We start from the raw sequence: 26,452 nt of genomic DNA, 5'->3' as shown, positions 1-26,452 counted from the left end.
ATCTTCTGACTATTTTGACAGCTGAGGCATTAAGGAATTACTGCAACATTCACTCCTTCAGCTACTGCTTTCCAGAGATTAGCATATCATAAATGAGATATTAACTCATTCGCTTATATTTTTGATGTAAATTTTGTATATATACTCCCCTGAGTAACTCATAAGGGGTTGGTAATTTTCTCTACGAGACAAATGTATTGTACACTTTCAGAATTATCTAATACAAAGGGCTGGATGAGCTCAATGATTTCCCGAAATATTTGATGTCTGGATGATGCTCCATGTGCTGATGCAGAATTCCTGTGCTATCTGATGAAATAACAAGTTTTCTCCAAACTCTGTTCTTGTTTTACTTATGTTTTTCAAAATCATACTCATCTTATACTAAGCTAGCAGTAAAAAGAAAGAATAGTGCAGGATTTGTTTCACTACACCTTGTACTCAATTTTTACTACTGTAAATGTTTGTCTTCAGGATTACTATGCACATGAATTCTTAATTGCTCATGTCTATGTTGATTCTATAATTATGAATACTACCTAGAAATTCTTAATTGCTTCTAGGACAAGATTCCCCTTGTGTTTCTTCAGCAGTTCACTGCAAGATTCTTCACTGCCTTGCATTAACTGGATACACTCCACTTAATCACTATTACAAAGGTTATTCTCAGACACTAATCTGGCTCTGCAGCATCACTACAGCAAATCACTCAGCACCTCAAAATAACTAAAGGACCACTGACTCCATAGCCCAATGGACTAGAACACTTCGGAGAATGCATAAGCACCTTGATTGAAATTATCATCCAACCAAAACCTTAAACAAACCTGAACTTATAGCTAGCCTAAAATCAGTACAAAACAGAGATAAATATTAAAGAGAGAGCCCTCTCTGATCATAGTTTGGCTAGGAACTGTAATCCAAAGATTGGTTAGTGGTTACCCCGGCCGTATTCCCTTGGGAGTCATAGGGAACAACCTGGGTGTTAACATTATGTACATGTTTATACTACTGTTGAGCCTCTTATTTACGTTAAATTTCTCACAAAATTAAGATAAAACTCATCATTTCACTTGCAAAAATTCATGAATCCTTAAGCACAATGAAATCATTTTGTATCTCATTTGTGGAGGATCTTAGCACAAAAATCTAATATTCTAAATCATATCATTTTAGTATTATAGCTCTGGGTTTGCTTTGAGAAATAAGGATTTAATTGTTTGCAAGTTTATGTCATGCTTACAAGGTTAAAACTCAAAATAGGAGAAGGGAAGCTGGTTGGAAGCCCTGAAGTTGGGTGAAGGAGAAGGAGAGCAAGGTTGCCACAATCTCCAACACCAGTTCAACATCGAGTTGCAGTTGAGACTCCAGAGATCATGTCTCATGAAGGAGAACCTAAAAATATGACAGAATATGAGAAGACCTTCAGAAAGGATTTCTTTGATATCACAAAGATGGTGAACGTCCTCTATGAAGAGAGGAATACCAAGTTGCAAGGGGAAAGTTCCAAACCTCCCAAAGGAGAAGGCTCTTCAGGAGGAGGTAATGGAAAAGGAGGTAATGGAAATGGATACAAACCTCCACCCTCTCCACCATATTCTTCATATTATTCTTCACAAGCATCTTGACCCTCTTCCACTAACACAACCCTTACTCATGCTCATCATTATACTTCAAAAGGAACTGGTAAATGACCTTTTAAAAAAGTTGATGTTAAATTTGATCTTGATCCGGATTTAAGCAGGAATGCAATAAAGTATAGAAATTACCATAAATACAGATATGCAACAGAAATAATACTTCATTTCATTAATGTAAAATACTAAAATATGCTTACAAATAGAAATGGAAATAAACCAGCTAGGGCGATGGTAGCTTATCTCGTAGAAGAGATGTGGTAGCTACATGCCTCTGAACTATGTTACAATGAGGCTTGAAGGCCTGTTTATTGTTGAGAAACAATGGAAAACCCTAAATATCCAAAAATCTAACCCTAGGAGATGAAACGCCAAACTGTGGGCCCCATAAGGTAAACTGGTACATCAACTTCCCGTGGTCGTAACTTTGGCATACGATTTCCATTTGATGCGCACAATATCTCGTTAGAAAAACATATCAGAGGAATACAACTTTGGGAAGAGAAACATCAGTCCATGGACCCATGTTGCTCCCATTTTTCCCAAAAAACATTTTTTAGGGCCTCAAAATGACTTTGGAAGTGCAGGATCCGAAAACCTGCTAAAAATAGTAAAATGTGCTACAATTGAGGAAACTGAAAAATTGACAGAGACAGTTGTGGGGGTCGAAGTGGGATAGGTGGGTGGCCACCAAAATCCACCTGGATCATTCCTCCCCCCTTATGAAGTGATGGTCCCCATTGCTTTGAGTTCCTCCATGAGATGAGGAAACTTCTGCTGAAATTGGTCCCTGGTGAGCTGTTCTGCAATCTCTAATGTGTCCAGTAATGGTGGGAAGCATGGTAGAGGGTGGTCCAAATTGAACACTCAGTGTAAGTGAAGGAATGGGGGAATTCTATGCTCCAAAGAATTGTTTCCCATAGCCTTGGTAATGGTGTAAGGAACATATCAGAGTGGTCTAAGCTTCTGATGGGATCTGGTAAGGTGTTCTTTCTATAGATGCAAGCAGACTTTGTTGTCCACTTGAAACTTGTGTGGCACTCAATGTTGATCATGTTGCTGCTTGTACTTGGCATTTTCCAGAATGGAGCAACGATATATCGACCCGTTGGGTAGAGGTGTTCTAGGATTCAGATCGAATGAATACTTGACCTGATAGTGCAATCGTGTCCCTGTGGGTGAGGAGAAGATGTTCTTGTCTGTTGTCATGGCCGTATCCATCTGCTGATGCTGCTATGTGGAGGAATCCTTTGTGGGGGTCATGGATGTGGTGACGATCTTTCCCTTACTTTGGGAGAAAACCAGACAAAAAATGAATTTCCTAGTCTGGGAGATGAGCTTGCTGCATTTCTTAGCAGTGATCAAAGAGGTGGTGGTAGATGGGGCTAACTTTGATATCCTGTATAATGAATTACCCAAAGAAATAATAACAGTGCAAGGCCTTGACTCATACACAACATGTCACCTACATAAGTATGGTTGGCCTAAAAATACATCATAAACATCAAGAGGTGCAACATCACACAATACCTCATCTATGAAGGGCTTGATGTTGTAGGGAAGGTGGCATTGGTGGCAGACTCGGAGATCTCATCCTTGGTGAAGCCACCCGATACTGTATAGCTGTGGGTGTGGTATGGTTGATATTCCCAGCCGCTTCATGACCTATGCTGAAATGAGGTTCTTTTGGCTACCATTTTCGACAATGAATTGCAATGGCGAACCCTTCACCTACATCTGTGAGTGGAAAAGACGCTCATCCTCCTCTGGATTTTCGGGCTCATTCTTCTGGAACTTGACGGTGGCAACAGTGGCACTAGGATCTGCATCAATGATTTTCTTCCCTTTGTCATTCCCCTTTAGGGTTCTGACTCAGAGTCGGAACATGCATTTGATTCTAAAGCCTTCAACTTAGCCACCATCGATTTCTTGGTCTGACACTCACTTGTGTTGTGAGTGGGGCTCTTATGGAACTCACACCACTTTCTGGTGTCCTTCTTTGACTTCGCGGTGTTCTTCTTTACTTGCGACTTCGATAGGTTGTCTTGGGTCACCCCGCCTTGGCTCTGTCCTTTGTTCTTCAGATTTGCAGATCCAAAGTCTTGCTTATTTTGTTTAAACTTCTTCTCAATTTTGATAGTGTATCGGTACGCCGTGCTGAGCGAGGAGATGTTCAGGAACTCCATCTCATCCTGGACGTACTTGTGTAGGCAGACATAGTATTTGAGTACCAAATGTAGCTTAGAATCCTTGATACCCAACTGTGTGTGAAGGGTATGAAAAATGTTTGTGAACTCTGGCACGTCTTGGTCCCTTCCCTGCAGCAACATGGTCCACTTTATGTATTTATCCTCATAGCCCTTGACAAGGTAGTACTTCTCCTTGATGGCATCCTAGAATGAATTCTAAGTGGGTGTGACTGAAAATAGGGAGCCTGTACTTTCATCATTCTACTCGCAGTAGGTTTCCCACCAGTCCTTGACGTGGGGAGCTACTTTGAGAAGAGTGAAAATAATCTTTTCCTGACTTGAAAAATCATGAACAGAAAAATACCCTTCTAGCAGATTTACCCATTTATCTACGACTTCTACGTCCATTTGACTCTTGAATATGGGGATTTCAAAATTAACTTGTACCTTAAAGGGTGTGGCATTTTTGGAGTAGCTGTTGGAAGCTGATGCGCCACCCCTGGGTATCCGCTGAAGGATCTGGCAAAGTTTTCCATCATCGCATTCCTTTGTCGCTCGAGGGCTTTTTCGAGCAAGATTTTGATAGGATCTCCTACCCCCTCGTCTTTCTTTTCATCTGCCATGGGATGCCGCAAGGATTTGCGAGGCTGGTCTTGTAAGGATTCGACCAGTTCAAGCCCTAACTCCTTATATCTCGACCTTGTTGGGGACATGCAAAGAAAAACAGAGAAAAATAGACCGCTCTGATACCACTGATCCGAACTAAGCAGGAATGCAATAAAGTACAAAATAATCATAAATACAGAGATGCAATAGAAATAATACTTCATTTCATTAACGTAAAATACCAAAATATGCTTACAAAGAGAAATAGAAATAAACTAGCTAGGGTGATGGTAGCTTATCTCTGAGAAGAGATGTGGCAGTTACATGCCTCTGAACTGTGTTACAATGAGGTTTGAAGGCCTATTTGTTATTGAGAAACAATGGAAAACCCTAAAAATCCAAAAACCTAACCATAGGAGATGAAACGCCAAACTGTGGGCCCCATTTGGGTAAATTGGTACATCAACTTCCCGGGGTCGTAACTTTGGCATACGATCTCCGTTTGATGTGCCCAATATCTTGTTAGAAAGATCTATCAGAGGAATACAACTTTGGGAAGAGAAACATTCGTCCATGGACTCATGTTGCTCCCAGTTTTCCCAAAAAACGTCGTTTAGGGCCTCAAAACGGCTCCGGAAGTTCAGGACCCAAAAACCTGCTAAAAATAGTAAAATGTGCTACAATTAAGGAAACTGAAAAACTGAAAGAGACAGTTGTGGGGGTCAAAGTGGGATAGGTGGGTGGCCACCAACATCCACTTGGATCAGAGCTTCCCATGTATAATGGTGAAGTGAATGAAGAGAAGCTTGATAATTGGATTCATCAGTTGGAGGTTTATTGCAGGATTCAAAACCTTCAAGAGGATGACATAAAGATTTAGTTCACTTCCTTGAGAATGGAGGGTGCAACACTAGTATGGTGGGAATCAAAGACCCAAGAGGAGACTAAAAAACACAGTAAGATCTAAATTTATTGGAATGATTTCATTGCTACAATCAAAAGACAATTATACCCTCCAACTTATATGTAGAAAGCCATCATGAATCAACAGAAATTTAGACAGCTTAAAGGTCAAAATGTGCAAGATTACACCCAAGAATTCAGAAAAAGCTCTTTAATGTTAGGTGTAGATTTCATTCACATACACATTTTTGAAGTACATAGGGGGTTTACACACTTAACTTAGGCATACTATCTTAATGTTTAATCTCAATAATCTAGATGATGTGTGTGTGCAAGCCACTCATCTTGAGGCAAGAGGGAAAAACACTCCAAAAGAAGGTAGTAAAAAACCATTGAAGGGTAAAGAGAAAGAAAAGGGTTTCAAGGGAAAGAAAAATGCATCCATTAAAAAGGAAGGAGAGAAAACAATATGTAAACATTGTTCCAGAGAGGGTCACGATGAAGCTCATTGTTGGAAGCTTCATCCCAAAATGAAACCAAAGAAATTCAAAACCAAAGGAAAAGAAAAGACAACTGCCATCATTCAAGAGGATTTGGGATCCAATTCGGGTGATGAAACTAAAATTACAACCATGGGTATAAAAGGAAAATAATTCATTGCTAGCACTAGTATATCAAATTGTCACACTAGTACTCCAAATGAAGAAATAAGGATTGAATTATTTCATGTGAGGGTAATCTCAAAACATAAAAAAACCGACACGCTTTTCGATAGTGGCTCTCAAACCAATCTTATCTCTGAAAACATTGTTAAAAGTTTAAATTTGAAACCGTTCCACATCATAAGCCATATCCATTGGGTTGGATATGCAAGGACACAAACTTACATGTTACAAGAAAATGTATTCTTCGGTTTGGAATCACACTAAACTTCATTGACGAAGTTGAATTAGATGTTGTACCGCTTGATATATCAAGAATTGTTTTGGGTAGTCCTTAACTCTATGATAGAAAATAAATCGTCTATCGTCATGAAAACAAATACCACTTGTTCAAAGATGATATGGAGTATATTGTGAGAGCTCATTGCAAGAAACTAAATCTTTCATTAGTTAATGTAGGGCAAATGGAAAGACTAGTGAATTCAAGCAAGAATTTAGTGCTTCTTATGATCAAACCCAATGTTGATATTGATTATGAATGTTTGATGGTTGTAATTCAAAATTGAAAACTGATTGGTTGATGTTGTTAACCATGATGATGAGGTATTTTAGAAAGCAAAATGATTTCCTTCCAAGAGAAGAATCCAACATGAAATACCATTGCAACAAAAGTGCCTTCTTCCTAACATTGACATGCATAGGATGTTAAGAAGGGAAAGTACAGAAATAACAAAACAAATCCAAGGATTGTTGAACAAAAGGATCATTTGACCTTCTCGTTTACAATGTTGGGCACCTCTTGTTTTGGTGCCCAAGAAGAATGGTAAGAATTTCATTGAATGGGATTCATGAAGTGGTTTTCATCAAAGTAGAGTTGTTGAAGGAGACAAATGGAAGACGACATTAAAAACCAAACAATGTTTTTTGGAATGACTTGTTATGATTTTTGGTCTTTTCCATGCTCCTACTACTTTCATGCATATGAAGCAAGATGTATTGTAGAAATTTCTAGACATGATAGTCTACTTGGATGACATTTTCATTTTCAGAAAATTTCATTATGAGCATGTCATGTATGAGAAAGAAATACTTGATGTCTTATGTCAAGAAAATTTGTTATTGAAGATGTCAAAGTATATGTTCTATCAAAATTCTTTGATATTCTTGGGACATGATATTGGAGAATATGAGCTGAAGTTAGAATTCTCCAAGATTGATGCCATAATGGATTTGTCAATGCTTAAGATAGTCATTTGGATAAGAGGTTTTTGGGAGCAACCCAATGTTGGAGGAAAGGTTTTGTTAATTTTTCTTCTACTGTAGCTCATGTGAATTCTTTGGCAGTTGTGAAAAAGGTCTTCTAGTGGGGAGGAAAACAAGAAGAGGCATTTGATGCTTTAAGACAAAAGATTAGTTCAACCTTTATACTTGTTCTTCTAAACTTGAAAAAGTCATTTGAGTTTCAGGTTGATGTATGTGACTATGCCATGGGTGTAGTCTTTATGCTATATGGTAAGCCCATTTCATTTCATGTAGAAATTTCCAATGGTGTAGTGTTTATGTTGAAATGACTGTTGGAAATACTGAGGGGGGGTGAATCAATATTCCTTAGCAATTAGCACTTTTAAATCTTTTCAGAACATTAGTTAATATTCAATTATTATTAATGTTTATGCAGTAATAAAAGTAAATAAAAGAACACAGTAGGCACAAGAATTTTAGGTGGAAAACCCCCTCCGGGTCAAAAACCATCGAATGATTTTCTAATAAATTCTTTAATATTCAGCCCCAACTGAAATGAAAGAAACAACTTCCTATAATTCTAGTAAATAATTCTTCTCCAGCTCCCACTAGAAGGACGCCCCAACACCCTGGTTTCTTCTGTAGTCAACTGAATGGATGCCCCAACATCCTAGACCAACCTACCACCCTGAAGTGTTCACAAGCTCCAACCTGTAGGTGACTTCATGCACCATCCTAGCACCTCCCTGCCACCCTATAATGACTGAAATGAGACAAGAGTGTGGATTCCCGTACCAGGGACAAAAATCCACGATAAAATATGATTTACAATGATTTTGACCAAACACCCAATCACACTATGACCTGCAACCCAACCATGACATCATCCCAACAGAGGCTCCTATACCTCCCAATAATGCCTTTTCGACTCTATGAAGATTGACTCTTTTACAATAATGACTCTTCCAATGGTGACACTTTTACAAATGAAACTTTTACAACTTTACAATGATGACTCTTGGCCTTGACACTCCTTCACAATATACGGATTGCTGTCATGTCTTCAAAGGATGTCCCGCTATAATGCTTCCTTTGATTTAATACTTTTTCTCTCGAATCACTGCATGAATTTGTACTTGAATCTTCTTCTACTTGCATGCAAAATTTTCCCAGCAAAACCCAATCTCAAAAGGAAAAATAAAATACCCTTCAACTTACCTCTACCTGCAAAACACATGTAAGTGCATAATAATGAATAAATACAAATTAAATTACAACGTGTACCTTAATTGTTCTTGTCACTTTTGTTGTTGACTTATTGCAACAGTAGACAAAGACTCCCACTCTTGATATAGGCCTAGACTCTATGCAAGACTATATCGAAAACTGAAACTTGTGACAGACCCTAGACTTGTGATGAACCAAGTTCTAAGTACAACAACAGAGACCATTCTATCAACCGTGACAAGACAAGTGACATGAAATTACAACATCATATAGATTTAGTAGACTTGGTGTAGCACCAAATGTGTAGTATCAAGAATAGGACGTTCGAAATGTGGTATCAAAACTAACTGTGACATATAGAGACATAGAGATATAACTAAGACCTTGTATATACTTATGTTTTCCTACAAAAACATATGTCAGAGATGATACTCAAAATTAAAATGTAAACACTTAATCATACATACCTTGCTGTAGGAGACTTACCCTTAACTGTTGATGTGTGGTCCTTACTGCAGTGATCCTTGAATGCATGCTTTTTCTTGCCTTCTATTTGCTCGATATTGAATCTGTTGTATCTATGTAACTTCGAATCTCCACGATCTGAAATTTCTCTGAGTCCTCTTTGCAACCCCACAGGTTTGATCAAAATTGAATTCTTCAAGAAAGTGTTATGCCCAATCTCCCACGATGACCTGATTATAGCTTGGTTTAGTAGAGAAAACTTGTACGAAGTGCCACGTGTCACTGTTGCAACCTTAAGCCCTGAAAATGCTACTCAACAAACTAAAGTTTGTCTGCTTTCTGTGACTATTTACTAAATTTGAATCTAATGCTCATAGAGAAAGTTATGACGATTTTCCCAACGTCACCTGTTTGACATGGAATTCGAGAGCCTGCAAAACCATAACTTCCTCAGATGATATATTTGAAAATATAGCGAACCAAGATCTGAAATTTGGTCACGCGGTTCATCAAGATTTTGGCTCAAATGGGTTTTAATTTAATATTTTGAAGATACGCAGAAAAAAAGTTATAGAGAAAATTCCACAATGACCTGTTTAAAGCCACAAAATCGCTACTAAATGAGGATATGCGGGTCATTATTTATATGAATGTCTTGAATTGAGAGGGTCCTCAATAAGTGAATGTTGGAGGGATTTTAGGAGAAAAAAATATTATTAATTATTGACTATTCAATGACCACAACCAATTATGAGTGCCATGCCACAACCCCATAGGGTTTTAGCCCACTAACTAGGGTTACTAACTTCAAACGCAAATAACTCTCAAAGTATGAAGAAATGAGAGGCATACCATATATAAATGGAAAAATCTCAATGAGTAGAATCCATCGAGAATATATTTGATGAAAAATAATATGATTTTTCAAGTCAAAATTCCCTTACAAGACCGGGGTAGCCCCTGGTGCTGCTTGGGTTGACATCAATGACAACCACTGATCAACAATCTCTCCCTTTGGAATTGATAGCAGAACAAGTACTCCCCTTATGATCATGACACCTCTTCCTACTACCTTCTCTCCCCCTTTGTCATCAATGGAAAATGGTAACTCCCCCTGACAAACAGCCATCCTGCAGACCTGTACACACCTCCACTCCCCCTTTCTACTCGAGTAGATAAGAGAAAGAGTCTAATGAAAACTTGGGAGAATCCCAAGCTTTTGGCGAAGATACTCAAATTCTTCACGAGGTAATGGTTTGGTAAAGATGTCATAGATTTGTTCCTTTGTGCCAACATATTCAAGCTTGATATTCTTTTTAGTGACCTTCTCTCTAACAAAATGATATTTAATCGGAATGCGCTTCGTTTTGGAATACATCACATGATTCTTGGAGATACTAATGGAACTGGTGTTATCGCAAAAGATGGGAATAAGCTCATCGAACTTGACTTCAAGCTATTGCAAAGTTTGCTTCATCCAAAGAACTTGAGTAAAACAAGTTGTTGCCGCGACATATTTTGCTTCTCTTGTGGATAATGAGATTGAAGATTGCTTTTTACTTAACTATGAAACAAGACAACCACCTAGATAGAATGCTTCTCCACTGGTACTCTTATGATCATCAACACTTCCTGCCCAATCTGAATTTATATAAGCTTGGATGACTAGATCATTTCCTTTGGGATACCATATACCATATTTCGTTGTGCCCTTAAGATACCGAATAATTTTTTTGACGGAAATAATATGAGATTATTTTGGTGCTGCTTGGAATATTGCTACTTGTCCAACTACCTACATCACATCAGGCCAGGAGGCTGTCACTTATAAGAGACTACCAATCATGGATCTATACAACCTTTGGTCACAATCCTTTGACGATTTTTCTAAGCTTAACTTGCAACATTTACCATGGGGGTAAGAACTGGCTTGCAGTCTTCCATTTGGATTTTATTGAGCATTTATTTGATGTACTTGGCTTGATATATGAATATTCCTTTATCCTGCTGAGAAATCTAAAGCCCTAAAAAGTATTTCATTTATAGACATTTCAAACTCACTTTGCATTTTTGTGGCAAAGTCTTTACTTAATCTGTCATCACTACTTCCAAAGATTATATCATCCACATATACTTTGATAATTGTTAGGTTATCTTGATCCACTTTCACATAAAGATTGTTGTCAGTGCTTCCTTTCTTGAATCCCTGTTGATGTAGATATCTGTCAAGATGAGCATGCCAAGCCCTAAAAGCCTGCTTGAGACCATATAGAGCCTTCTTTAATCTTAGATGTAGTCTTCCTTGTCAGAGAGCAGAAAACATTCGGGTTTTCAATGTAACCTTCTTTTGCCAATTCACCATTTAGAAAAGCTAACTTAACATCCATTTGGTAGACCTTCATTTTTCTCGAGCAAGCATAAGCGAGAGACATCCTCATAGCTTCTGTTAGCACTCAGAATTAACCTCAAGGCTGAAAAGAGGCAATTCCGAGGTAGCCACAGACCAAGCTTTCAATCTGGCATCTAGCCCTACCAGATCAGAGAGGGATCTCTCTTTGTCAACAAAATGTGGCTGCAATAAATGAAATATTTGGCTAGCTATGGAGTGCGGGGATTTGTTTGAAAGGTTTCAGGTCGAAACAACAAGAGAACGGATGATTGGGCTATGGAGTCAATTCTAGTTTTTGCTGGCAAACTTGGGGCAAATTAAGTGCCATGTTTAGCCATATAAATATTGTGAATGTGAGAAGAATAGGGGAGAAAGCACGCTGCTCTGCAAGCATCAAACAAAGGATGGATCTGCAGTAACAACTTTAGACGAAAGAGAATCACGAGGTTGCTCAATAGAGCATCTAGCAAAGGATAAATTCTACTAAGACAACCATTACAACTAACAACAAAATCATCATGAAAGGAGCATCATTATGGATGAATTCCTAACATATCTCTTAGTTAATGCTGAAACAAGATAGAAAAAAAAATGTAAGTGAATTATAGGAAAAACATACTAAACATCAACACCGTGAAGAATCCCAGGTCCAAAGGGCAGAAAACTGCTTTATTAAAATGATATTCAAGAAAATTTTACACAGTCCAATGGTAGCCTCACTCTGCTGCAAAAATTCAACCCTTACATCTTCAAACTAATCCTATTTATAATATTACATATTAATTATTGATTCCTAAACATAGGAATCAAAATAATTAAAATAGAAAAAACAAAAAAAACCTAAATATGTTTTTAAGCAGTAAAATTACATAAATTAAATTATAACAAAATAACCTAATTAAATCTCAAAAACAAAAAGGAACAATTAATTTGCTGCCACAAGTAGAATTTCCAAAGTCTGTTGTGGAACATCGCTAGAAATTAGGGATAATCTGGGATGTTGATAAACTCATCCTCTACCTGTGCCCTATAGATACCTTGGATTCCTGAAATATTTTCCATTTTTTCATTGAATAATTTGAATACTGCCACCTCTCCTTCAAAAACTCAATGTTGTTGATCTCATAGCTAGAACACTTGTCATCGATTCCTAGAAAACATGAACTTCCAGGAGGAGATGTGAAGTCAGCTCTATGGAGGGTAGCATTAGCATGGTCAACTTATCTTAGCACATAATCAAGATAATTCTGCTCTAAAACATGCTCTCCTTCTCTTTCATAGTCTAAATATTCAAGCCCTGGATCTACCACACGATAATTAATATCAGATAACAACCCATTCCTCACAGGAAATGGATCAGCAAGAGGCAAGGCTTGTCTCTGATACGCAGAAGCATATTAATCTGATGCTTGCAAAGCATAAGCATTAAACAATGGCGCACACTGAGGCAATACTGTGTCAGCTCAATATAATGGAGCTTGGGGAACCTGATCAACAAATGGTACATGTCTTGCTGCCCCAACAATCACGAACATGTTTCCCAGGTTGTCCATGAGAGTTTGAGGACCACGAGTGTTCTGAGAAGGTGCCAGTCGAAACAGCTGGGACATCCTTTAACCTGTTCTGCGTTCAATTGTGAAGTCATACAAAAGAGCCACATTCCATTCACAACCTTCCAACAATCTGCTTGTGTGCAAGCTTATAAACGGTGTCAATAATAAAGAGAACTCTGCAGCCTTGGGCAATTTACCACCTGTTGAAATTGCCTGAAACCTTTGCTGTAAATATCTCATGAGTAGCCATCAAAAATCCACATACTCAACAACCCTTTTTCTCTCTTCCTTATCACCGGGATACAGTGCTTTGAAGACACAACAACACAGGCCATCTCCACCCATAGGCATAGTAGTCCATGTCTTTGGCATTCCTCTACTTGAAACGCTAAACCAAGGAGCACAGTGCCATAGTCAGGAGCACAGCGCTACACTCCCAGAAGTGCATCGCTTCAGCCAGGAGCATAATGCCACTGACAACATACCCCACTTGTCTTGTCAAAAGCATCATCGCCAGGTAAAATAATTTGTCTATCATTATCACTAACTGGACCACCAACATTATGTGCTTCCAGAGTAGAGTGTTTCTCATAATGAAAATCTGAAACATGCACTACGTGTGACCTTGACTGAGAAGATGGATTGAAAGCTTCAACAGAAACTAGCGAGTCGCATTGATCTGAATTTGCTGAAATGGGTACAACAATAATATTCAAGCTCATGTTGTGATTCTCGTCCTCTGAATCTAGGCAGCTGTCAAAGCACAAGGTATGGGCCACACTAGGTTTAGATTTGTGGAAATTGCAGGTCCTTTTAGGCCTACTGGTGCTATCGGACGGAGCATGACCATCATTGTCATCAAATATCACCATTTCTTTATGAGACTTCTCAGGTGCAAAGATGAGTTCTTCTGGACCAGAAGCAAATGGGTCAAAAGTGCTCTGCTCTGGGGTCTCGGCATCACTGCTCGGCTTCTCAACAACCTTTTCATTCCACTCATTTCCCTCATCATAGTATAAATCACCAAAATCACTCTTCCTTGTTGCAGAAGAAATGTTGGTCTAGGGAGTTAGGTTGGTAACCGAACTCCTAACATTTTCCATGTCAGTAAAGAGCATCATAGGTGCCTTTGCCAATATGACCTTGTCCATTGAAGAGCCCACCAATGTGACCTTGTCATTAACCCTAGTCTCCTGTACAGCCATTCCCTTCTTGAAAGATGTATCAAATCCCAAACCCAGATCTATTGATCTATCTTAGGGTTGTTGACCACTGAACTAAGTTTAGTGGGATCAGGGGTTGAGGGCACCAGAGGGTCCATAGCTAAAACCCAAACCCACCTTGGAGATCTGGGGGTTGAGTGAATTCAAATGAAAAATGCAACGAAATACTCAAAAACAAAATTCACATAATCTCTAAACCTTTTTAAGCAGCACTTCAGGTCTTCAGATCATACATTAGTTTTTCCAATCATTGAAACAACATAAATAAATATGGCAACACAATGTTTCGGGATTGCTTTTCTCACATACAACCCATAGACATCCAATGTAGGTAGATAGCCCTAACAACTGGCTTGCACTTAACCAATCACAGGTCTGTGATGAATGGTAAAAAAAGCTTTTCTCCTTTTTCCTGCAACCTACAAAACCTAGAAATTGCTCGAGAAGCATCAACACAACTAGGATGTGCAACAACTGAGCCTCTATTGCAAGTGCAAGGATGAATCATTGCCTCATGATCTTCATTGTCCTCACACCCACAGATACAACAAACTTGCTCCTCTGCAACCATCTCACTGTGTTTTGAGTCATTGCATATGTCTTTAAGTGACATTTTTCTATATAATCCCTTAAGGTGATTTGTTATTCAGCCTTAACAAGGCCCTATGAAAGCCTTTCACTCTAGATCATGTTTCTCGAATAAAAACCGTGTTGCTGAAGCATTTTAGGTAGGCAGATAGACACAAGATGATGAATTGAAAAGCTTGGAAAAGATGTAAGTAAGGATGACAACAAATACGGAATGAACATCTATAAATATTCAAGTAATTCCTATCTAGAACCATGAGATCAATAGCTGTAATCTTTTCACCAGCAATATCCCTGTCAACAGTGTAACGTGCCCTCTGTAGAGGATATCTCTTTCAATCAAAGCAGAGAAATGAGCTCGCCATATGTTGAGATGAAGATTAGCAACACAGTAATAGGCCTTCAAATGCTATGTTCTCTCCTTCTCCATCACAATTCAGCCACAAGACCAGCCATTGACATCTCCTACATTCAATACTTGAACTACTGCACAAGAGATATTTGACTCAACCATTCATTCAGTCATATCTTCTGATCCGGGAGCTATTTGTTTGAGTGTGATATACCATTGGAAAGCTCTTTCCGAGTTGCTGCTGATGAACATGCTTATGACACGTTTTGTGCTAAATATCATGTGCAAAACATCTAACAAAACCAAACATAGTAAGAGCACATGTTGATCCCTTGTGATAAGTTACGAAGACTAGAGCTAACATCGGCCTTATTGGGGATGGCAGCTCCTTGGAGGTGTCAAGAACACCGTAGACCAAGTGCCTCATCCATTGGGAAATATGGTCAAATAGCTACAAACTCAAAACAACTCATACCAATCCAAACATACACATATTGCAACCTGTACATAACAAATATCAGAAATTGAAATGCTACCTTTGGCAGCTTATTTATTTACAAATCTATCCTACTCTGATGCAAAATCAATAGATCAAGTAATGCTATAATTCCAGACCAACCAATCGAGTAACTGGAACAGGGATGCTACTTGGAAGTGCTCGAACCAGTACATAATCGGGAATGTTGACAGCCGTCCATGCACAAACTGAATTTTGCTGTGTGAAAAAAAATATGACTTACCATTCAAACTGAAAAAATACTCCATATATGCGACAATAGGATAAAAAAAACTAGACCATGTCTGCTGCCCTAACTCCTCAACCTATGTTTCCAGTTGCAAAATGTCAATGCAAACATCCATGGGTAGCCTTACCTTTCCTTCCTTCTACTGGAAAAGGTCCCCAAAGAATGGGGCTTAATAGTCCAGATCCTAGCACTATATTTGGGTCTCCAATTCAGTTAGATCTCCTTCAATTTTGATGGCAAACTATTGCAAAAAATTAAGCTTAACTTCATGGCTACATTGACAGGACTTCAAATAAGAAAAAAGAGATGAAGCAAAGTTCTCACCTACCTCATCATCCGTGCACATATTTTCCCATTCCCTAAAGCCTTGAATAGAGGGTACTTCTATTTTGAATTCTTCCTCTTTCTCCATCCATGTTTCAAGAAAGATATGCCTTGAAACAAATCATAGAACAATTTGATGAAGACATCTTCCTTTTTAACTCTAAGAATTTTCACAAATGTTTTAAAATTTTCTATATTTTCAAGAGTCAAAGTCAGATCTTCCCCATTGAATTTAGGGCCATTACTCAAAATATATGCATCCTTTGGTAATTGATTAGGAAAACTAGGAATATTAGAAAAATTGATACATGAATACGTTGAACAAATAGAAACAACATTTGAGTCCTTGATTTAGCCAGTGGAGCCACCATCAATACTTTGAAACTCGGGATTTTGAACAATGGATTCACCATGCAGATGTTTCAGCCTTCATATGTGTCTGACTGCTGTCCACCATCAACAATCATATCTGCAACTTGAATGATCTTTCCTGGAGAAGATCTGTCACCTCGTCCCCGACAACGACACCAAAATGTTAGCACTCAGAATTAACCTCAAGACTGAAAGAGGCAATTCCCAGGTAGCCATAGACCAAGCTTTCGATTTGGCATATAGCCTTGCCAGACCAGAGAGGGCTCTCTCTTTGCCAACAAAATGTGGCTGCAATAAATGAAATCTTAGGCTAGATATGGAGTGCGGGGATTTGTTTGAAAGGTTTTGGGTCGAAACAACAAGAGAAAGGATGATTGGGATATGGAGTCAATGCTAGTTTTTGCTGGAAAACTTGGGGCAAATTAAGTGCCATGTTTAGCCAGATAAAGATTGTGAATGTGAGAAGAATAGGGGAGAAAGCCCGCTGCCCTACAGGCATCAAACAAAGGATGGATCTGTGGCAACAACTTTAGACGAAAGAGAATCATGAGGTTGCTCAACAGAGCATCTAGCAAAGGATGAATTCTACTAAGACAACCATTACAACTAACAACAAAATCATCATGAAAGGAGCATCATTACAAATGAATTCCTAACATATCTCTTAGATAATGCTGAAACAAGGCAGAAAAACCAAATATGTAAGTGAATTACAGGAAAAACATACTAAACATCAACACCGTGATGAATCCCAGGTCCAAAGGGCAGAAAACTGCTTTATTAAAATGATATTTAGGAAAATTTTACACAGTCCAATGGCAGCCTCACTCTGCTGCAAAAATTCAACCCTTACATCTTCAAACTAATCCTATTTATAATATTACATATTAATTATTGATTCCTAAACATAGGAATCAAAATAATTAAAATAGAAAAAACAAACAAAACCTAAATATGTTTTTATGCGGTCAAATTACATAAATTAAATTATAACAAAATAACCTAATTAAATCTCAAAAATAAAAAGGAACAATTAATTTGCTGCCACAAGTCGAATTGCCAAAGTCTGTTGTGGAACATCGCTGGAAATCAGGGATAATCTGGGATGCTGATCAACTCATCCTCTACCTGCGCCCTGTAGATGCCTTGGGTTCCTGAAATATTTGCCATTTGTTCATTGAATAATTTGAATACTGCCACCTCTCCTTCAAAAACTCAATGTTGTTGATCTCATAGCTAAAACACTTGTCATCGATTCCTAGAAAACATGAACGTCTAGGAGGAGATGTGAAGTCAGCTCTACGAAGGGCAGCATTAGCGTGGTCAGCTTCTCTTAGCACATAATCGAGATAATTATGCTCTAAAACACGTTCTCCTACTCTTTCACGGTGTAAATATTCAAGCCCTGGATCTACCACACGATAATCAATATCAGATAACAACCCATTCCTCACAGGCAATGGATCAGTAGGAGGCAGAGCCTGTCTCTAATACGCATAAGCATATGAATCTGATGCTTGAAAAGTATAAGCATCAAACAATGGCTCACACCGAGGCAATACTGTGTCAGGTCAATATAATGGAGCTTGGGGAACCTGATCAACAAATGGTACAGGTCTTGCTCGTAGAAATTTCACATGTAGAACAAACCAATATATGCAATGTCCTAAAGCATAATACTTGTTCTACTTCTACAAAACATTAAGCAAAAGCATAATCGAATTCATGAGCAACATCAGGTAGAAACATGCATAACTGATCAAGAGAAATAATCACACATAACACAAGATATATCTAGGGGAAAGCACCAGCATAAAACCCCAACCATGTATTATCAATCAATTGGAAATCCTCTTCAAAATACAAAAAGAATCAGCTCTCAAGCTATCCAGTTCTCAATGAACTATGAAGACATGAAGATATGTCTCATGAACCAACCAAGCCCTGCATATAAAGGCTTTACCTATGGCCCAATCCCTATTTCCTTGCACAATTTGCTTAGGAAATAATAGAAAAAGCATAAGAAATTAATTCCAAACATACCAAGTCAACCTATGGTCCAACTACACAATCCTGGAGGACACTAGTTCCTCAATCATGCAAAATCTACTTACTAGAAATAGTCAAGCATCTGATAGTATAATGTCCCACATCTGATCTCAACTGGGTCTCTGATAGAACTGACATGCAACAATTATCCATGAGTGAATCCTCAGTTATCTAAAATAATAGTTGTCACATGCATGCAAGCATTAACAAACTATATTTTATTATTTTAACAACTTGTTAAAATAATCTAACTGGACTTGACTAGTTAGAACTAAGTCAACTAATTCTCTCATTATAGAACTCATACTTGTTCCCTCAATCAGTGGAGGAAATTAAGGATAGATTCCTCAATCAGTGGGACAACTCATGTGCATGCTCACAAAGACTTCAAGTTCGAATTTCCTTAACTAATTAAATCAACTGAATTAATTAATTAATATTTCCAACTGCTGTTAAGAACAAAATTAATTTTACTTCCTATAGATAGACTAGGGATTGCTATAAATAGGAAGGGACCCAGAAATGCTATTTTTAGAACTTTCTATTTTTAGCAGTTTCACTCTCACCCAATGTGGCCAATGACCTCATTGGCAAAACTTCTATTTTTAGACATGCTATTTTTAGCATGTCTATTTTTAGCACATTCTAAATTTAGCATTTCTTGTTGCACACTTTTCGAAACTCCCTCTCAACAAGAAAGGCTTCCTCTCGAACCCAATCTTGTAACTCTGGAATGTTCTGCATGCAACACATCTACTCGGTCAACTTGCTCCAACAACACTTGGAACAAAAACACTCCCAACTGACCAATCTGTCGGGCTAGGAACATACTGTTATGCTGAAGCTCTCCCTGCTGCTGACAAGTGCTCCCTCTCTGACATCTGTGCTATGGAAACATCTACATGCGTCTCGCACCATTGCACACCTCTCTGTGCCACCTAGCACTGTGCAAAACAATTGTGCCTCTCGCATTGTTGTAGCCTACTAGCTATGCGCTGTCGTGGATTCCCTACACTGTCGCTCTCTTTGCCGCTCCATCCGTATCTGTCTCTACCCAATCAATCAGTTCTTGCTACTCACGTCGGGGCTCCTGTAGCAAGGTTTCATCCAAGGGGTTGGGTACCTCAAGAATCCTTCCCCTCCTCCTTGGGATGATCACTCTATATCGCCCCACCTCCTACTTGGAGGTATGGATGCATGTGATCCTTCAACCCACCTGGCTTGAAGTTTCCCCCTACTGGAGGTCTCTGCATGAGTAGATGTCTCTACTCGATCTCCACTCAGCTTCCCCTGTTGTGGCTACTCCACAACCTCTTGAAGCTGCTGCACCAGTTGTGGCTCCTCCATAATCGTCTGAGACTTCTTATGGCTCTGCATGTTGAGAGGTAATATACCCTCCCTCTCAACCACCAAGTCTCCATCAGTTGCCTTGTTGCTCAAGGCTTTGCATGCATCTTGAACCTCAAGAGCATACAGGTTCTTGACCCGTGAACCAATCTGCTTCACCTGTCTAGTGATGATGTGTCTAAGGAAAACATTTCCCTTACTGAAGACTACATCATAGCCTCTGTCTTCCAGCATCATGATCGACACCAAGTTTCTCTTCAGTCCTCGTACATACTTGTCATCAGTCAAGGTAAGGCGAGCTCCATGCTCCCTCTGAAAAATAACCGTGCCTACACTTGAGACACTATACTTCTCATCATTACCCATCGCTATGAGTATATGGAGATCTTTCTCCTCCAAAGTACTAAACAAACTCTTGTCGCCGGTCATGTGGAAAGAAGCTCCACTATCAAGAAACCAACCACTTCCCACCATGGATGAAACCATGCATGCGAAGAGTGTGAAATCCAACTCAAACTGTGAAGCAAGTGCCTCACCTTCAGATCCTTCCCTGGATCCCTTCTTGGATTTCCTTCGTGGAAAATTTACAGCATAATGGCCCACCTCATGACAATGAAAGCATCACACTTTCGATTTGTCAACCTTCTTACCATCATTGGAAGAACTGGATTCGGAAAGAGAACCCTTCTCCTTCCCCTTCTTTGCCTCACTCGCTAAGGCATAGTTCTCCTCATCATGCATGGATGAAGAACTATCTCTGGTGCTCCATCTGATCTCCTCTTGCATCAATCCCGACCATAGTCGTTCCCAATCTGGTAGTTTCTCCCTTCCATTCACCGAGTACTGGTATCTATGCCAGCTCTTAGGAAGGCCAAGGAGTGCTAGACTCACCATATCCTCATCCGATATCATGACACCTACACTTGCAAGGTCATCCCTACTTGTGATTAGCTTGGTCAGACACATATCACATCCTCTCATCACTGCTATTCTGATATAAATATTTCAATGTTTTCCAAATTGCATGTGGAGTCTCCTTCCCATGGAGGCTCGAGACAATGTGATCTTGCACTGCCTCCAAGAGAATTATCCTAGCTCTAGCCACATACTTCCTCCATTCCACTTGCTCAGTTTTGTCAGTAGCCTTAGTGATTTCTTGATCAATGGAATCCTTAGGACCATTATCTTCCAAAACTACCTCCATGCGATCCTTCCAAGCTATATAGTTTGAGCTGCCATCAAGGGCATACTCAAGCCTCAAACCATAGAATGCCATCGATGAAATAGATGTGATAAGAACTTGAGATCTATATCCCGAAAAATAAACTTCGAATTTCTCCAGCTAGTATACTATTCTTGCTTGATCACTTGTGTTTTGATACCATGTATAATTTTTCTACAAATCAGCTAGCTCCGATACCATGTAGAAATTTCACCTGTAGAACAAACCGATATATGCAATGTCTTAAAGCATAATACTTATTCTACTTCTACAAAACATTAAGCGGAAGCATAATCGAATTCATGAGCAACATCAAGTAGAAACATGCATAACTGATCAAGAGAAATAATCACACATAACACAAGATACATCTATGGGAAAGCACCAACATAAAACTCCAACCATGTATTATCAATAAAGTGGAAATCCTCTTCACAATACAAAAAGAATAAGCTCTCAAGCTATCCAGTTCTCAATGAACTATGAAGATATGAAGATATGTCTCATGAACCAACCAAGCCCTGTATATAAAGGCTTTACCTATGGTCCAATCCCTATTTCTTTACGTAGTTTGCTTAGGAAATAATAGAAAAAGCATATGCAATTAATTCCAAACAAACCAAGTCAACCTATGGTCCAACTACGTAATCCTTGAGGACACTAGTTCCTCAATCATGCAAAAACTACTTACTAGAAATAGTCAAGCATCTGATAGTACACTGTCCCACATCTAATCTCAACTGTGTCTCTGACAGAACTGACATGCAATAGTTATCCATGAGTGAATCCTCAGTTATCTAAAATAATAGTTGTCACATGCATGCAAGCATTCACAAACTATATTTTATTATTTTAACAACTTGTTAAAATAATCTAACTGGACTTGACTAGTTAGAACTAAGTCAAATGATTCTCTCATTATACAACTCATACTTATTCCCTCAATCAGTGGAGGAAATTAAGGATAAATTCCTCAATGAGTGGGACAACTCATGTGCATGCTCACAAAGACTTCAAATTCGAATTTCCTTAACTAATTAACTCAACTGAATTAATTAATTAATATTTCCAACTATTGTTAAGATCAAAATTAATTTTACTTCCTATAGATAGACTAGGGATTGCTATAAATAGGAAGGGACCCAGAAATGCTATTTTTAGAAGTTTCACCTCTCACCCAATGTGGCCAATGACCTCACTGGAAAAACTGCTATTTTTAGACATGCTATTTTTAGCAGGTCTATTTTTAGCACATTCTAAATTTAGCATTTCTTGTTGCACACTTTTCAACATTGCTGCCCCAATAATCACAAACAGGTTTCTCAGGTCCTCCACGAGAGTTCTAAGAAGGCACCAGTCGAAATAGCTGGGACATCCTTTAACCTGTTCTGCATTCAATTGTGAAGTCATACAAAAGAGCCACATTCCATTCACAGCCTTCCAACAAGCTCCTTGTGTGCAAGCTTATAAATGGTGTCAATAATAAAGAGCACTCTGCAGCCTTGGGAAATTTACCACCTGTTGAAAGTGCCTGAAACCTTTGCTGTAAATATCTCATGAGTGGCCATCAAAAATCCACATACTCAACAACCATTTTGCTCTCTTCCTTATCACTAGGATACGGTGCTTTGAAGACACAATGACACGGGCCATCTCCACCCATAGGCATAGCAATCCGTGCCTTTGGCATTCCTCTACTCGCAACGCTAAATCTAGGAGCGCAATGCCACAGTCAGGAGCGCAACTTTACACTCCCAGAAGCGCAACGCTTCAGCCAGGAGCGTAACGCCACTGACAACATACCCCACTTGTCTTGTCAAAAGCATCATCACCAGGTAAAATAATCCATCTATCATTATCACTAACTGGACCACCAGCATTATGTGCTTCTGGAGTAGAGTGTTTCTCATAATGCAAATCTGAAACATCACGACACGTGACCTTGACTGAGAAGACGAATTGAGAGCTTCAGCAGAAACTAGCGAGTCACATTGATCTGAATTTGCTGAACTGGGTACAACAATAATATTCAAGCCCATGCTATGATTCTTGTCCTCTGAATCTAGGCAGCTGTCAAAGCACAAGGTACGGGCCACACTGAGTTTAGATTTATGGACATTGCAGGTCCTTTTAGGCCTGCTGGGGCTATTCGATGGAGCATGACCATCATTGTCATCAAATATCACCATTGCTTTATGAGACTTCTTGGGCGCAAAGATGAGTTCTTCTGGACCAGACGAAAATGGGTCAAAAGTGCTCTGCTCCGGGTCTTGGAATCACTACGGGGCTTCTCAACAACCTTTTCATTCCACTCATTTCCCTCATCATAGTAGAAATCACCAAAATCACTCTTCCTTGTTGCAGAAGAAATGTTGGTCTAGGGAGTTAGGTTGGTAATCGAACTCCTAGCGTTCTCCCTGTTAGCAAAGAGCGTCACAGGTGTCTCTACCAATATGACATTGTCCATTGAAGAGCCCACCAATGTGACCTTGTCATTAACCCTAGTCTCCTCTACAACCATTCCATTCTTGAAAGATGCATCAAGATCTACTGATCTATGCTTAGGGTTATTGACCACTAAACTAAGTTTAGTGGGATCAGGGGTTGAGGGCACCAGAGGGTCCATAGCTAAAACCCAAAACCCACCTTGGAGATTTGGGGGCTGAGCAAATTCAACCGAAAATTGCAATGAAATACTCAAAAACAAAATTCACATACTCTCTAAACCTTTTTAAGCAACACTTCAGGTCTTCAGATCATACCTCAGTCTTTCCAATCATTGAAACATCAGAAATAAATATGGGAACACAGTGTTTCGGGATTTCTTTTCTCACATACAACCCACAAACATCCAATGTAGGTAGACGACCCTAACAACTGGCTTGCACTTAACCAATCACAGGTCCATGATGAATAGTAAATGAAGCTTTTCTTCCTGCAACCTACAAAACCTATAAATTGCTCGAGAAGCATCAACACAACTAGGATGTGCAACAACTAAACCTCCGTTGCAGGTGCAAGGATGAATCATTGCCTCGTGATCTTCATTGTCCTCACACCCACAAATACAACAAACTTGCTCCTCTGCAACGATCTCACTGTGTTTTGAGTCATTGCATATGTCTTTAAGTGACATTTCACTATATAATCCCTTAAGGCAGTTCGTTATTCAGCCTTAACAAGGCCCTATGAAAGCCTTTCACTCCAGATCATGTTGCTCAAATAAAAACCATGTTGTTGAAGCATTTTAGGTAGGTAGATAGACACAAGTTGATGAATTGAAAAGCTTGGAAAAGATGTAAGTAAGGATGATAGCAAACACTGAATGAACATCTATAAATCTTCAAGTAATTCCTCTCTAGAACCATGAGACCAGTAGCTATAAACTTTTCACCAGCAATATCCCTATCAACAATGTACCGTGCCCTCTGCACAGGATATCTATTTCAATCAAAGCAGAGAAACAAGCTCGCCATATGTTGAGATGAAGATTAGCAGCACGATAATAGGCCTTCAAATGCTATGTTCTCTCCTTCTCCATCACAATTCAATGACAAGACCAACCACTGACATCTCCTAGTTTCTTCTGGATCATTCAATACTTGAACTGTTGCACGGGAGATCTTTGACTCAACCATTCATTCGGTCATATCTTTTGATTCGAGAGCCGATTTTTGGAGTGTGATATACTGTTGGAAATCTCTTTCCGAGCTACTCTTGATGAACATGCTTATGACATGTTTTGTGCTGAAGATAATGTGAAAAACATCTAACAAAACCAAACATAGTAAGAGCACACGTTGATCCATGGTGACAGGTTGCGAAGACTGGAACTAACAGCTTCCATTATGGAAACAGGAGCAAATGTTTCTTCAAAATCGATTCCTTCAACCTGTGCATATTCTTTACAGACTAATCTTGCCTTGTTCCTGGTAACTTGTAATCCTTCAACTGTTTTTCTCTCCCTGAACCTGTAATGAAACTGCCATCTTGTTCAAACTACATTCTAGTCAATCGTAGATTTGTGCCATATACTGTTGCATAGACTCATCCTCTACAAACATTAAGGAGTCAACAAGCCAGATTGTTCAAAATAGTGAGTCACCTAATGGGCCACCTTGACTTGAGTCATTATCTGAAGCAACTGCTAATTCCTCATGACCTTTTTCTTTTACAAATCTTGAAAGCATAACTGCTGAAACCTTGTTATTTGCTTGGTCTTCCTATACCTGTTTCCTTTTCCAGACCTTCTTATTCCTACAATCTCAAGCCATGTGCCCATAGTTATGACACTTGAAGAATTCAATGTTGTCCATAGGTGATTCCATTTTATATCTGCAACCGCGAGCGCTATGACCATAGTTATGGAATTTGAAACATTCAATGTTTGGCCCATCTAGCATGTATCCTCTTCTGACAAAATCATCGTGGAACCTGTCTCATGATCCTGTAAACTACTTCCAGGGTTTTGTGGATAATTATTGTACCTATAAAAAACTACATAATCCCTAGCCATATGTCCATAGTTAGCACATAAAAAGCAATAACCATTAAATAAATGTGCATACCTGAATGGTTCATTTGGATGCGATGGTCCTTGATAGTTGTACTTGTCAATAACTTTACAATCCTTGGCCATATGTCCATAGTTAGCACACGAAAAACAATAACCATTAAATAAATGAACATACCTAGAATATTTTTCATTCTTCTTTGGAGGCGGTGTTGTAGTTTGTTGTGGTCTTTTGTTCTTGATTGCTTTGGTCTTGTTCTTTGGAGTTGCAACATTCTTCTTTGGCTTTTCACTTTGATTAAGTTCCTTCTTAGAATCATCCTATGAAGATGTGGAGATTGTACCTTCATCAACTCGAGCTTTACCATCTTCAATTGCCTTCTTTTTTTCTTCTTCATCTGTCTTATCTTGTAACATTTATTTTTGCGATCTATTGATTTTGTTGATCTCATCATTGGTTGAGTCAAGTTCTTCTTTCTTTTGAGCAAGATCTTCTTGAAACCATATTTTCAAGATCTTCCTTCTTTTTTTTCTGTCTCCTCAACTTGTAGCTTGAGAAGAGTGGTCTTCTCTACTTCTCTGTTGAGAACCTTTATCTATCCCTTCTGCTTCTCATTTTCAATCCCGAGCCTGCTTATTTCTACTGAATATGTTTCTAATTCCTTTCTATTTTGGTCAAAAATGAATATGTATCTTTGATCAAATTCCTTCTGTTGACCACTACTGGTCAACTACCCATGCAGTCCACCCCCTTTTTGCCAAGAAAGGGGTAGCACCTGATCGACATGTCCGTGCCATCCCACAGTCATCAACAGCTTGATCGATTTATGTTGTAAACCCAGT

General features: G+C 38.9%; 2 pseudogenes; both read right to left on the bottom strand.

The window, feature by feature from the left end:
* LOC149265412 (uncharacterized) overlaps positions 1-14,194 on the bottom strand; it is a 39,549-nt pseudogene extending 25,355 nt beyond the window's left edge.
* A 3,408-nt stretch (positions 14,195-17,602) lies between these two features.
* LOC149265411 (uncharacterized) lies at positions 17,603-23,722 on the bottom strand (annotated as a pseudogene).
* Between the last annotated feature and the right edge of the window lie 2,730 nt (positions 23,723-26,452).

The sequence above is a fragment of the Pinus tabuliformis genome, chromosome 6 (genome assembly GCF_031772625.1).
Source record: "Pinus tabuliformis cultivar Carrire ecotype Pingquan chromosome 6, CPIR1, whole genome shotgun sequence".
Taxonomy (NCBI): Eukaryota; Viridiplantae; Streptophyta; class Pinopsida; order Pinales; family Pinaceae; genus Pinus; species Pinus tabuliformis.
Note: the sequence above shows the minus strand (reverse complement) of the source record. Positions and strands in the feature narration are given on the sequence as shown.